Consider the following 14643-nt stretch of genomic DNA (forward strand, 5'->3'; position numbering starts at 1 on the left):
GTGAAGTTTGCCCCATTTGTTAAGCGAATCACCGCAGGTCTGGAGCGAATCTGGCTTCCCCGTTGATTTTGCTCGTCAGGAGGTCACTGCAACCGGGATACTGAAACGGTCGTAACCAGTGGTGGGATTCAGCCAGTTCGCACCACTTCGGGAGAACCGGTTGTTAACTTACTGAGCAGTTTGGCGAACTGGTTGTTGGAAGAAATTATTAGAGCAGAGAACCGGTTGTTAAATTACTTGAATCCCACCACTGGTCGTAACTATGAGCCAGTCGCCAACCATCCAAATTTTGATCACCTGATCATGGAGACTCGGCAACGGTCATAAGTGTGAAAAACAGCCAAGAGTCAAACGGTCACAAAATGAATACTTGTAAGTCAAGGACTACTTGTTAGTCGTCTTTTGAGTTTTAACCATGTTAATTTCTTGGCGGGGTGGGGGGGGGAGTTTAAGTCTGTGATTAGGAAAGAAAAGCTGGATTTTCGTTTTCATTTTTTATTACTTTTCGGATTCCGTTGGCTTCTCTCTTTCATGATTGCTAAAAAAAAAAAATGACTTGGTTGCCATATTTACGGAAACGGTGTGGTTTTTGGAAAGCACATTTCTCGTTTTGTTTCTGCTGTTCTTGTTGCTTTGAATCCAGCCAGTTTCATTTGAGAGATAATTTTTTCAGTGCCTGCTGTGTCCTTTGTAATTTAAATATATTAAAAAAAAAAGGGATCGGGGCGGGAGAAGCGGGAGGGAGAATAAAACGCAACAAAAATACCGTGTATTCGTTAAGCATCTCACATTTTTGTAAAAAAATAAAATACAATTAAAATCCATTTTAAAAGGGGGTAGGGGGAGGGAAAGACAATATTAACAAAGGGATAGGCGGGAGCGGTGGGTGGGCCGAAAGCCTCAAAAGCTTTGTATCTTCTGGAATATAAAATAAAAAATAAAATTTGACATGAATGACATATATAAATAAATATCTATATCTCTATATATTGTTGTGCAGAAGAAAAAAAAAAAAAACTAGGTTGCCAAACTTAAAAATAACCTTTGTAGCAAAGAAAAGCATTTCTTTTTTTTTTCTTTCCTCCTTCGATTCAGGGAAATCGGCCGGTGCTGTTTTAGCAATCTGAATGATAACAGAGACAATATTTTACCGCTGGGACTTCTTCCCCTTCGACGTCTCAATTCCAAGTTGATTTTTTTTCAATAATTGTAAAAAAAAAAACACACACACACACACAAAAAACAGTTACGATCTTTCACAGCCGCATCCAGCCTTTTCCGTACGGATCGATTTTGATTCGAAGCTCTTTCGAACGGTGCTTTTAGTTCCCTTTCATATTTCTACTCTTAGATAGCTTAGAAAACACCTTTCTTAATGGAAGCTGTACATTTTTATACCATCTTTAAAACTCAGATATACGTCTTTTCTTTTCTTTTTTTTCCTTCTTCCTTTTTTGTATACGAAAATCAGGAGGGGTTCTGTTTTTCTTTGCTTGGTTTCTTATAAAATATATTAAAAAAAGGCAGGAAATGTCAACTGCATGCTTTTTTTTTTTTTTTTTTTTAAGCAAAATTGAGTCCGGTCACTTTTAGGCTGAATGGAGGGAAAAGGGGCTTGTCAAACTGGCCGTTTTCTTCCTCTCTACCGTGTTTTCCCAAAAAAATAAGACCCTGTCTTATATTTTTTTGAACCCTGAAATAAGCGCTTGGCCTTATTGCCATGCGCTCAAAAGCCCGATTGGGCTTATTATCAGGGGGTGTCTTATTTGGGGGGGAAACAGGGTAACGCAGGGGTCAACTCTGGAGCCGCATGTGCCCTTTTCATCCCTCTGCTGCGGCTCCCTGTTGCTGGTTGGCTCCACAATTGATAGGGCTTTTGGTTAGGGGCAGGCAGGGCAGAAAAAAGGATGCTGCGCTAGGAGGAGACTCTATGGTGGGGGGGAAACGGACTTCCGGTCAGCAGAGGAAAAAGGATGCTGCGCTAGGAGGAGACTCTATGGTGGGGGGAACCGGACTTCCGGTCAGTAGAGGAAAAAGAACGCCGCAGTAGGAAAAGTCTCTATGGTGGGAGAATTGGACTTCTGGTCAGCAGAGGTAAAAGGACACTGCGCTAGGAGGAGTCTCTATGGTGTGGGAACTGGACTTCCGGTCGGCTCCAGGATTGAAGGGGGGGCTTTCGATTAGGACCTTTGTGGCTCTTTTGGGTGTTTAAGGTTGCCGACCCCTGTTCTAGGGTTAGGGCTTAAAAACCAATACAGGTAGTCCTCGACTTAACGACCGCAATGGAGCCCCAGATTTCCATTGCGGAGCAAGTGAATCTGCTTGTTTCATTAAGTAAATCTGGGCTTCCCCATGTGACTCAGGATACTGCATTCGTCGTAAATATGAGTCAGTCGTCAAGCCTCTGAATTTTGATCGCATAAACATGGGGGAGGGGAGGGGGAAATAGTCATCGGTCACTTTTCCCCCAATGCCGCTATAACTTTGAACGGTTACTAAATGAGCAGTTATTAAGTCAAGGACGATCTGTCTGACCCTGATTTGGTTGCTAGAGTTATTATTATTATTATTATTATTATTTTTAAAAGCATTTTGGAGAACTATCTGGGTAGCATTTTTTTAAATAAATAAAAAATAAATAAACCAGCCATCGCCCAGCTGTTCTGATAACTTGTGGCAGGAAGGAAGTTGAAAGCTGGTGGAGATAAAACAGAAAAAAATAGAAGGAACTTTATGACTGAGTAAAAATTCTCCACGGAATGCAGTTATCTTCTCCCTGCTTCCCCAGTAGTTTTTATTTTATTTTCTGTAGATTTTTCTTTTTCTCCAGATGTTGGTGGTCTTAGGAGACAATCCTGATGGCATCTAATTGTACGGCGGGTGTAAAAAGTTTGGGGGAAGTTAACAGATTGCGAAGAAAAGGGACAGAGAGGAGAAAATTGGAAATATAGGCTGCATAGAGGCCAGGACATATCTGGCATTGTGGGGGGGGGGGGAATGCATACCTCACTTTGTCCACCACTACCACCCCTCCAAAAAAATTAAGAGCCATCCATCATGCAGATGTTCCAAAAGATTTGTTAAAATTCTCCCTTGGTGAAAAATACTAAAGGTGAAAGGCAGAGGTAGGTTGCTGGAGGTTCGGGAGAACCCCTAGCTAAGATTCTGTGCAGTTTGGAGAACCCCCAAATCCCACTCCTGGATGGCCATGCCCACCCACCTCTCCCCTCCCAGGAGTCCCCATCTTGGATGCAGGTAAGTACGCGCGGAGGCTCGGGGAGGGTGAAAAACAGGCCTACCGGAAGTTCGGGAAGGCCAGAAATGGGCCTGTTTCCAGCCTGGGGAGGTTGTTTTCGCCTTCCCGGAGCCTCAAGGAAAGCCCCCAGAGGGCAAAAACACCTCCCCCATCATGGTGCACATACCCACCCAGCAACCGGGCAGAGAACCCCTTTGCTAAAAATTTTGAAGCCCACCCTTGGTGCACACCATTGCTAAGACTAATTTTGTTTCTGCATTGTTGAATTGTGAGCATCTGTGAGATGAGAGCATCCATTCTCTTCTCTGTCTCATTTGGAGGTTAGGGAACCAAGGTGGGCTGCGCACATCCTGTCTAGATTTTGTTTATCCACAAAATTTGGGAGAAATACCAATAAAGGAAAATGGTTTTAGCTCTGAGTTGAAATGAGGAGTTCTTATTGCTCTGTGAACTTGGTTTTTTTTCCTTGCAGATGTTTCATTACCCAAACTACAATAGTGGCCAAAATTGCGGAAATCTTTGGGGAAAAGTGTATTTTTGAGGTTTGATGGCTAATAACACTACTTTTTTTGTTTTGGAGTTTCAAGAAAATCCTATTCCACTGCTGGAATGGCCTGGGAATAGCCCAGACCTTCACCCAATGGAAAATCTATAGAGCCGACTTAAGAAACTTGTTAGTCAGAAGCGACCCAGCAATAAAACCCAGTTAATAGAAGCCATCATTCAATCTTGGTTTCATGATAACAGCTGCAGAACTAAAATTCTTGGTTTACTCCATGGGAAGACGTTGTAAGGCCGTCATTCATGCTAAATGTTACCCAACTAAGTATTAACTGACATGGTGATCATTTTTGTATATCTCGTTTTTTCTAGGGGGACAATTCTTGTATATCTCATTTTTTCTACGTGTTTCACTTTTCTTCTTTATACTGTAACTGCTATTCTAATTGCAAATCCTTCATAAAAGTTATTGTGTTACATTCATGATTAAATTATCTTTCCATTGATATATAATTTTATGGTACTACTCTAAAAAAAAAAAAAAAGTGGTGTTATTAGCTAGTTTTAGAAAATACACTTTTCCCAAAAGGTTTCCACAATTTTGGCCACTACTGTAGGTGACATCATCAGTGCTCATGATGTTAGCACTCAGGATTGATGACGTTACCTGAGTGGTGTGGTGGCTTAGAGGTGGAGCTCTCACCTCACAATCAGGAGGCTGTGAGTTCGATCCTAGGTAGGGGCAGAGAATTTCTGTCTCTGGGCACAATGAGAATATATCTGCTGAACAAAACTCTGCATTGGCGACAGGAAGGGCATCTGGCCAGTAAGCACTCAGCTCCATTCAGTTGCCCAGATTCCACCCCGCAAAGGCTTATGGGGTCATTAAAATATGTTGATGATTGATGATGTTACCTAGCTGGGTAATGAAACGTCTGCAAGAAAACGACCAAGCTCAGAAAGTTAAGAGTAATATCATTCAAGAAGGTGGTGAGGTCTATATCGTACCTAGACTTGCATCCGTTGCTAATGGATGAAGTAGCTTGCAGTGAGTTGGACTTTTGGTTTGCCTGTGCCTCTTTGGTCAGCCCGAGGTATCTCCACAAACTTTGAGCTGTTGCTTGCTTTGAGCCATGAGTTAATGTTGAGTTGAGCCAAGCTTTTTACTTTGTTTCTTGGGTCTCTCCCCTCCCCCCATCACCTTGGAAAAGAGGAGGAAGCTAGCTGACTTCGAAGTCCTGGTGGGGTCTTCAAGTTTGTTCAAAGCCGATGCTAGGCTTAGAAAGTGTGACCACTTAGGAGGAATGATCAAGAGGTGTTTGTGAGTCCTCAGCAGCTTTAAGATAACACTTAGAGCACTTAGAATAACATAGTTGGAAGGGACCTTGGAGGTCTTCTAGTCCAACCCTCTGCTCAGGCAGGAAACCCTACACTACTTCAAACAAATGGTTATCCAACCTCATCTTCAAAATTTCTAGTGTTGGAGCATTTGCAACTTCTGCAGGCAAGTTGTTCCACTTATTGATTGTTCTAACTGTCAGGAAATTTCTCCTTAGTTCTAAGTTGCTTCTCTCCTTGATTAGTTTCCACCTATTGCTTCTTGTCCTGCCCTCAGGTGGTTTGGAGAAGAGCTTGACTCCCTCTTCTTTGGGGCAGCCCCTGAGATATTGGAAGACTGCTATCATGTCTTCCCTAGTCCTTCTTTTCATTAAACTAGACATACCCAGTTCCTGCAACCGTTCTTCATATGTTTTAGCCTCCAGTCCCCTAATCATCTTGGTTGCTCTTCTCTGCACTCTTTCTAGAGTCTCCACATCTTTTTTACATCGTGGCGACCAAAACTGGATGCAGCATTCCAAGTGTGGCCTTACCAAGGCATTATAAAGTGGTATTAACACTTCACATGATCTTGATGTAAGAACTTCATAGTACATGGAATAATAGAGTTGAAAGGGACTTTGGAGGTCTTCTAGTCCAACCCCCTGCTTGAGCAGGAGACCCTATACCATTTCAGACAAATGATTGTCCAGTCTTTTTTTTTAAGCCTCCCATGATGGAGAACCCACAGCTTTTCAAGGCAAGCTACCCCACTGGTTGATTGCTCTCACCATTAAGAAATTTCTCCTTAGTTCTAGGTTGCTTCTCTCCTTGATTATCCCAAAGGTTCTTTCTTTCTTTCTTTCTTTCTTTCTTTCTTTCTTTCTTTCTTTCTTTCCGTCCTTCCTTCCTGCCTTCCTTCCTTCTTCCTTTCTGAATTGGACTTTCTGGTTATTCGTGCAAGACGTTTCACTTCTCATCCAAGAAGCTTCTTCAGTTCTGACTGGATGATGGAGAATGGAATGATTTATACTCCTTTGCAGACAGCATCTTTTTAGAGAGTCATTGTTGTGGCCCGCCAGTTGCCAGCAGAGTTGGCGGCAGACTCGGACGATGAGGTTGGGGAGGTTGCGGGGAGGAACTTGGGCCAGTTCTGGAGTCTGGGGAAGGCTCTGATGGATGTTGTGCGTCGGACGCAGAGATAGAGCCAGGGCCGTCCGACATTTCTCAGCCACCAGAGAGGCAGCTGCCTTTAGAAGCTGAGATGAGTGGGGAGGAAGAACAGCTGGGGCCTGTTCCAGATGCACGTATGCGCAGAGCAGTTAGGAGAGGAGAATAACGGAGAACAAGGAGTCGACTCGGGAAGCAAAGCACACCTGGACGCTGAATGGCCCCTCCCTGGCTGGGGAATAAATAGAAGGAAAGGGGAGTGGTTGTCGTAGGAGACAACCGTTCGTATTTCTGAAGATTTTGCTCATTGTGTTTCGTGCCACAAAGACTGTTTGCCAAAACTTAATTTGCAGCCTTTCGGTAGCCTGGCAATTATCGCAAGGAACTGATAAGGTCTGTTACTGCTGTTAACTCCTTGCAGGACTCTTGCCTGGCCGTTTTGGTGGGTGAATGCCATTAATTCACAAGAGGTAAATAAAGAAGGGTTTTTCGTGGCCAGGAGTGTTTCTTGCTTCTGCTAAGGCTGGGTCAGAACAGTCATTGAGGCCACCTTGAAGTTTATCTATGTCCTCAGGGTCACCAGAATGGTGCAAATGGGTGTGGAGCCTTCTTGGGACCGCTGAAAGGACTGTGTCCTTCCGTTCCCCACCATCCAGTGAGAGCTGAAGAAGCTTCTTGGATGAGAAGTGAAACGTCTTCGAAGAAAAACCAGAAAGTCCAGTAGCCTCTTAAAATTAAAAAACAAAGCACCCTTGGGACAACCATGACCTGGATGACTGAGACTCTCCATAGACACTTTCCTTGGTTAGTTTCCAACCATTGTTTCTTTGCCTTGCCTTTTGGTGCTTTGGAAAATAGATCGACACGCACACCCCTCATCTTTGTAGGAGCCCCTCTAATATTGGAATTGCGCTATCAAATATTGGAATAGTGTTTTCAACTCCCATAATTCCCCAGCCTGCATGCTGGTCCACCTACCTTATAAAGCCATGAAGCTTGAGAAAGATTGTTCTGTCTCACAAGAGTCCCAGAATAAAAAACAGACAAGGAGCATTACTTTTCTTCTCGGATTTGCTTTGAATGTATCATCAAAGGATGCTAGGGACTCCCCTCCCTGATTCCCACAGGTAGAACACGGTAGGAAAGTGAGCGGGTAGCACTGTGCTCCCCCAGGAGCCCAAATTTGTAATGCTGGTTGCGATCTCCACCTTTGTAGTCCATAGACCAGGGGTGTCAAAACTTGATTTCCTTGAGGGCTGCATCAGGGTTGTGTTTGATCTCGTGGGGGCCGGGGTGTGTGTGGCCAATTCAACGTCACTTGTGTCGGGGTGGGGGGCTGTGGTGGCCCAAGTGCTCTACCAGCAAAAATGGGCTCCCAAGCTCCGTTTTCGGCTATGACGGCCTCCTGCAGCCCTCTGCCAGCAAAAACAGAGCTCGGGAAGGCTGCCCATGGCTCTCTAAAGCTCCGTTTTCAGCTGCGACGGCCTCCTGCAGCCCTCTGCCAGTGAAAACGGAGCTCGGGAAGGCTCTGATGGATGCTGTGCGTCGGATGCAGAGATAGAACCAGGGCCGTCCGACATTTCTCAGCCACCGGAGAGGCAGCTGCCTTTAGAAGCTGAGATGAGTGGGGAGGAAGAACAGCTGGGGCCTGTTCCAGATGCACGTATGCGCAGAGCAGTTAGGAGAGGAGAATAACGGAGAACAAGGAGTCGACTCGGGAAGCAAAGCACACCTGGACGCTGAATGGCCCCTCCCTGGCTGGGGAATAAATAGAAGGAAAGGGGAGTGGTTGTCGTAGGAGACAACCGTTCGTATTTCTGAAGATTTTGCTCATTGTGTTTCGTGCCACAAAGACTGTTTGCCAAAACTTAATTTGCAGCCTTTCGGTAGCCTGGCAATTATCGCAAGGAACTGATAAGGTCTGTTACTGCTGTTAACTCCTTGCAGGACTCTTGCCTGGCCGTTTTGGTGGGTGAATGCCATTAATTCACAAGAGGTAAATAAAGAAGGGTTTTTCGTGGCCAGGAGTGTTTCTTGCTTCTGCTAAGGCTGGGTCAGAACAGTCATTGAGGCCACCTTGAAGTTTATCTATGTCCTCAGGGTCACCAGAATGGTGCAAATGGGTGTGGAGCCTTCTTGGGACCGCTGAAAGGACTGTGTCCTTCCGTTCCCCACCATCCAGTGAGAGCTGAAGAAGCTTCTTGGATGAGAAGTGAAACGTCTTCGAAGAAAAACCAGAAAGTCCAGTAGCCTCTTAAAATTAAAAAACAAAGCACCCTTGGGACAACCATGACCTGGATGACTGAGACTCTCCATAGACACTTTCCTTGGTTAGTTTCCAACCATTGTTTCTTTGCCTTGCCTTTTGGTGCTTTGGAAAATAGATCGACACGCACACCCCTCATCTTTGTAGGAGCCCCTCTAATATTGGAATTGCGCTATCAAATATTGGAATAGTGTTTTCAACTCCCATAATTCCCCAGCCTGCATGCTGGTCCACCTACCTTATAAAGCCATGAAGCTTGAGAAAGATTGTTCTGTCTCACAAGAGTCCCAGAATAAAAAACAAGACAAGGAGCATTACTTTTCTTCTCGGATTTGCTTTGAACGTATCATCAAAGGATGCTAGGGACTCCCCTCCCTGATTCCCACAGGTAGAACACGGTAGGAAAATGAGCGGGTAGCACTGTGTTCCCCCAGGAGCCCAAATTTGTAATGCTGGTTGCGATCTCCACCTTTGTAGTCCATAGACCAGGGGTGTCAAAACTTGATTTCCTTGAGGGCTGCATCAGGGTTGTGTTTGACCTCGTGGGGGCCGGGGTGTGTGTGGCCAACTCAACGTCACTTGTGTCGGGGTGGGGGGCTGTGGTGGCCCAAGTGCTCTACCAGCAAAAATGGGCTCCCAAGCTCCGTTTTCGGCTGTGACGGCCTCCTGCAGCCCTCTGCCAGCAAAAACAGAGCTCGGGAAGGCTGCCCATGGCTCTCTAAAGCTCCGTTTTCAGCTGCGACGGCCTCCTGCAGCCCTCTGCCAGTGAAAACGGAGCTCGGGAAGGCTTCCTGTGGCCCTATCAAGCTCCGTTTTCAGCTGCAACAGCCTCCTGCAGCCCTCTGCTAGCGAAAACGGAGCTCAGAAGGGCTGTCCGTGGCCCTCCCGAACTCCGTTTTCACTGACAGAGGCACCACAGGCCGGTCCTTTGCTGTTTCCAGCCCCCGGGCCTTGAGTTTGACACCCCTGCCATAGACCCTCAAAAAGGCTGAAGTGGTTTCGGCAGGTTTTTTTTTTAAGCTGTGACCAAGAAAGCAAATGTCTGTAAGCAAAGTGTACGATTGGACAGAGAAGGGAATTCAGTTCAGCTCTCAAAAGGATGAACAGATCAGACTCGATCCCAGTTTGAAGACCTGTTCAAGTTTAGAGCATTCCGTTGATAGATTCCCATTGTTGATGCAGTTCAGGTCGCTCAATAAATCCATTTTTTTTTTTTTTAAATGCATGGCTCTAATCTGAAAAGTTGTTATAGGCGAAAAGAAAATAACTCTGTAGTAATTCAATTGTCAGTTCGGTTTGAAAGCCTCCCGAGATGATCGAACGGTTCGATCTGAATTAGCCGCCCAATCTGGAAACGGTGTTTTTGCTTCAGAGGTTCCACACGCGACGGGATCCCTAAAGCTTAAATTTTGCACTTTTTGGCACCTCTGTGCTTCTTCACACTAGGTTTTCATTGATACGATTGTGAAAGAATCCATATTTTGTACAGCTTTATATATAAAACACCCCATCTGGGTTTGCACTTTGACAAGATCGACCAGAAAAACCAACAATGCAGGCCATCGATGTGATCTCTTCTTTGGGCCTTCTGTAGCCAGAAGTCCACACGTAACTTCTGTAGACAGAATTGGTTCAACTACCTTTAGATAGGCGCCAAGAATGGATCTCTTCCCACAGTGGTGGATTTCACATTATGCTACTACCGGTTCGCAGCACGCATGCTCCTTCGTGCGCACACGCACCCAGTTCATGCGTGTGTCTTCCGCGCATGCGCCCGGCCTCAAAAGCATGCCTAAATAAGATTAGATTAGATTTATTTGATTTCTATACCGCCCTTCTCCCAAAGGACTCAGGGCGGTTTATAGCCAACATAAAAACAATTATATCAATAAAATTAAAAACAATTTTAAAAATCTGATTCAGTTTGGCTAACCCCATTAAAACTAGTAATAAAACAATAATAAAACCCCAATTAAAAATCATATCGCATTAGGCCAGACCTGCGCGGTAAAACAAAAAGGTCTTGAGCTCGCGTCGGAAGGTCCGGAGGTCGGGGAGTAAGCGTAACCCCCGAGGCAGCTCATTCCAGAGGGCAGAGAAGGCTCTCCCCCTGGGGGTCGCCAGCCGACATTGTTTGGCTGACGGCACCCTGAGGAGACCCTCTCTGTGGGAGCGCACAGGTCGATGGGAGGCTATCGGTGGCAGTAGGCGGTCCCGTAAGTAGCCCGGTCCTATGCCATAGAGGATGGCATAGAGCCGGGGCGGGGGCGGGCCCACCTCCAATTTCCGCTACCGGTTCAGGCTAAACCCTCTGAATACCATCTCTGCTTGGACCAGATCTGCCAAAATGCATTGTGTTTTTTGACTCTATCAAAGACTTCTTCTCTCTCTGTGGGATTCACAGTGGCGTTGCCAACCAAAATAGCCAAATCTTCCTTAGAGCTCAGACTTGGAACGTGTGAGAAAAAGACTGAGGTGGTAGACGAAAGATCAAAGTTACGGGGCAGATGGTGTTGTTTAACACAGCCAGATGGCATCGGAAAGGAATTAACAAGAGGAAAAGAATGTATGTCCCTATCAATTCTGGCCTGGCTAATTTTCCTCATTTCCGCTTTCTTCTTTGCAACTCCCAACCTGGGAAATAATAAAGAATAATAAAAAAAAAGGCCTGCATGAAAAACGTGCATGCATTTTTCTCGTGCATTTCTTTTGCGGTTTTTCTTTTTTGTTCCCGATAGGCAAACATTTGTGTGGCTCATGTTCCTCCTGCTGCAATGCTCCTCCTGTGTTTGATTTTTTTTTTTTCCCTAGTGTGTAGTGTTTGCGTTCTTGGGGTGGGTCGCGAATCAAGAGTTGCAAACTTCTGGAAAAGTTGGGGTTTTGCGTAGGCAATGGTGGCAGCAGAGGTGAGATTCAGGGCAACGTAGATTAGAAGAATCTTTCTCAACGTTAAGGTGTGTGGACTTCAACTCCCAGAATTCCCCAGCCACCTGGCATGCCAGGCGGCTGGGGAATTCTGGGAATTGAAGTCCACGGATCATAAAAGTTGCTAATGTCAAAATGGACTGGATTAGAAAACGTACACAGATATACTTATATACCTCCCAATGGGAAATGTGCCTCTTCTTTTCACAAAATGACATTTAGGAGAAAACCAATCTTAATTCAATGTTGCTTTTGTTTTTAAAGACTAGGATTCGGTCTCTTGTGACTTTAATTGGATTAGTCGCGCAATTTAGCTTGGTGGTTTTGGTTTGTTTGTTTTTTGGAATGGTTTTCATTTTTATTTTTTTTTAAATGTGGAAAAAATTAAAATATCTAGGTTGGTCCGTCCATGCTGGTGAGGAAAAAATTTAGAAAGCAAGGCACAAACGCTGTATCCTGTTGCATACGCAAATAACATTAAAAATAAGAGGTAGTCCTCGGCTTATGACCACAATTAGGCCCCAAATTTCAGTTTACTGAGTGAGGCTTTCCTTAAGTGAGTTTTGCCCCATTTTACAACCTTTCTTGCCACAGTTGTTAAGTGAATCACTGCAGTTGTTAAGCTAGGAACCCGGTTGTTAAGTGAATCTGGCTTCCCCAATGATTTTCCTGATCAGAAGGTGGCAAAAGGGGGTCACATGACCCCGGGACACGGCAACCGTCATTACTACGAGGCAGTGGCCAAGCATCTGAATTCTGATCACGTGACCACAGGGAGGCTGCAACGGTCATTAAGTGTGAAAAACGGTCACCGGTTCCTTTTTTTCAGTGCCGTCGTAACTTTGAACGGTCCCTAAACCGACTGTTGTAAGTCAAGGACTCCCTGTATAGACAGTCGTCGGTTTACGGCTGTCATTGAAACCTGAATTTGGTTCGTAAGTCAAATCAGTTGTTAAATGGGGGGTCCCCACCTTTTACAACGACTTTTGCCGCAGTTATCCAATGAACCCATTTTCGCCAAGGGGCCCGTTTTGTCCAAAATCGTAATTACCACCATGCTAAAAGTCGCAGTCCAAGGACCGTGGGTTGCTGCGAATGGACGGACGCAAATGTGGGATTCCCACGATTTGAGCACGAGGAGAAAAGGCCATTGGCGCCTTCGAAACCGGGTTTATGAGCAGCTCTTTGGGCAGCTGCTAAATGGCCAGTCGTAAGTCGAGGGCTGCCTATAACGACAAGACTGATTTCAGCAACAGGTGTAGACCACCCTGTGCCTTAACCGTGCTAGGTTGCCATGCGCTGAACGTTATCTTTTTGTTGTTGTTGTTGTTGGTTTGTTGTGTTATTTGTTTACATATGGTGCAAACTTGAGTCTAAAAGTGGCACAGGACAAGTGGACGGTCAGGGCTCTCTACCACCCTTTCTGCTACACGTGTTAAGCGAGCGCCAGGTGATCACAAAGTCAGTTGCGCGCGAACGGTGTCTAATTGGTGTTGTTCCGCAGCATAGACGTGCCAATCAACTCGGGGCGGGAAGGGAGGGGGAGTGATCCCGGACAGGACTAAGCCTGTAAAATGTTCTTGCGTTTCATTTTTAAACCGCCAGATGAATCTTGAAGGGAGGGGAACATCATAGCTTAGGCAAGGAAAAAAAACAAACGGTTTCAGTGCAAGCAAGATTTTTTCTTTCAAAGCTAAAAAAAAAAAAAAAACACTTTGAGGGTGGAATCATGATACGAGTGTGTTCACCCTTCTGCCCAACGTAAAGGTCAGGTATTGTGGGAAACCGAACATCTAACCCCTAATCCACGTGTTTGTAACAATCATGTGCCTTAAATTTTTTTCTTGTTGGGGTGGGGATTAGGGATGAGGTGAAGGGTAGGGAAGAGCCCCAAACCCTCAAACAAAACCGACACTTTTCTTTCTGTAACCTTCCCAAGACCGATGCGGTAGTTTTAGGCTGGGGGTGGGGTGGGGGTGGTATAATGTCCCTTTTATGCATTGTATTTGTACTGTTACAACGAACAGTTTGGTTTGAAGACTAGAGGGAGCGGGGGATGAAGTTTGCTTTCACACAACCAATGTTTTAACGTAACCCGAATGTATTAATATTATTCTAGGAAATTTCCGTAACCCTGACGAGTAGAATGCTTGATGAAACCAGGTGTGTAGGTTTAAACAGTTTGGTGTGTTTTCAATAAATGATGCCTGGAACGAATGTGTCTCGTCTCGATCCTTTTTGGCTTTCTCTGCAAAATCAGGAGCTTGGCGGATAGATAGATAGATAGATAGATAGATAGATAGATAGATAGATAGATAGATAGATAGATAGATAGATAGATAGATGGATGATGGAGATAGATAGATGGATATAGGTAAACAGATATAGGTAAATAGGTAGATATAGGAATTTAGATAGATATAGATAGATGATAGGTAGATAGATAGATAGATAAAAAAGATGGATGGATGGATGGATGGATGGATGGATGGATGGATGGATGGATGGATGGATGGATGAATAGATAGATATAGGTAAATAGATATAGGAATTTAGATAGATGATAGAGGATAGACAGAGAGATGAATAGATGGATATAGGTAAATAGGTAAATAGATATAGAAATTTAGATAGATAGATAGATAGACAGACAGATAGACAGACAGATGAATAGATATAGGTAAATAGATATAGGAATTTAGAGATAGATAGATAGATAGATAGATAGATAGATAGATAGATAGATAGATAGATAGATAGATAGATAGATAGATAGATAGATAATGGCATTCACAAAATAAAGGGATTTTTTTTCTCAATCATCATTGACCTGACTCTTATCTTACTTAGACAGGATCTTGTTGGAGGGGGAAGGGAAATACTTTCTCCTTCCTTTTCTGTTAAGTAATAATTTTATTAGAGTTTACAAATACAAAGATAAACTAATACAAACTAATACAAACGTAAAAAGGAAAACAGACACATTTAAAAAATGCAAAAAGAAGAGATCGAGGGAGGGAGGGAGGGAGGGAGGGATAAGTAGGTAGGTAGATAGATGATAGATAGATGATAGATAGATAGATAGATAGATAGATAGATAGATAGATAGATAGATAGATAGATAGATAGACCTACATAGATATCTACATATCTATGTAGATATCTATCTATCTATCTATCTATCTATCTATCTATCTATGTATCTATC

The sequence above is a fragment of the Ahaetulla prasina genome, chromosome 15, assembly GCF_028640845.1.
Source record: "Ahaetulla prasina isolate Xishuangbanna chromosome 15, ASM2864084v1, whole genome shotgun sequence".
Classification (NCBI taxonomy): Eukaryota; Metazoa; Chordata; class Lepidosauria; order Squamata; family Colubridae; genus Ahaetulla; species Ahaetulla prasina.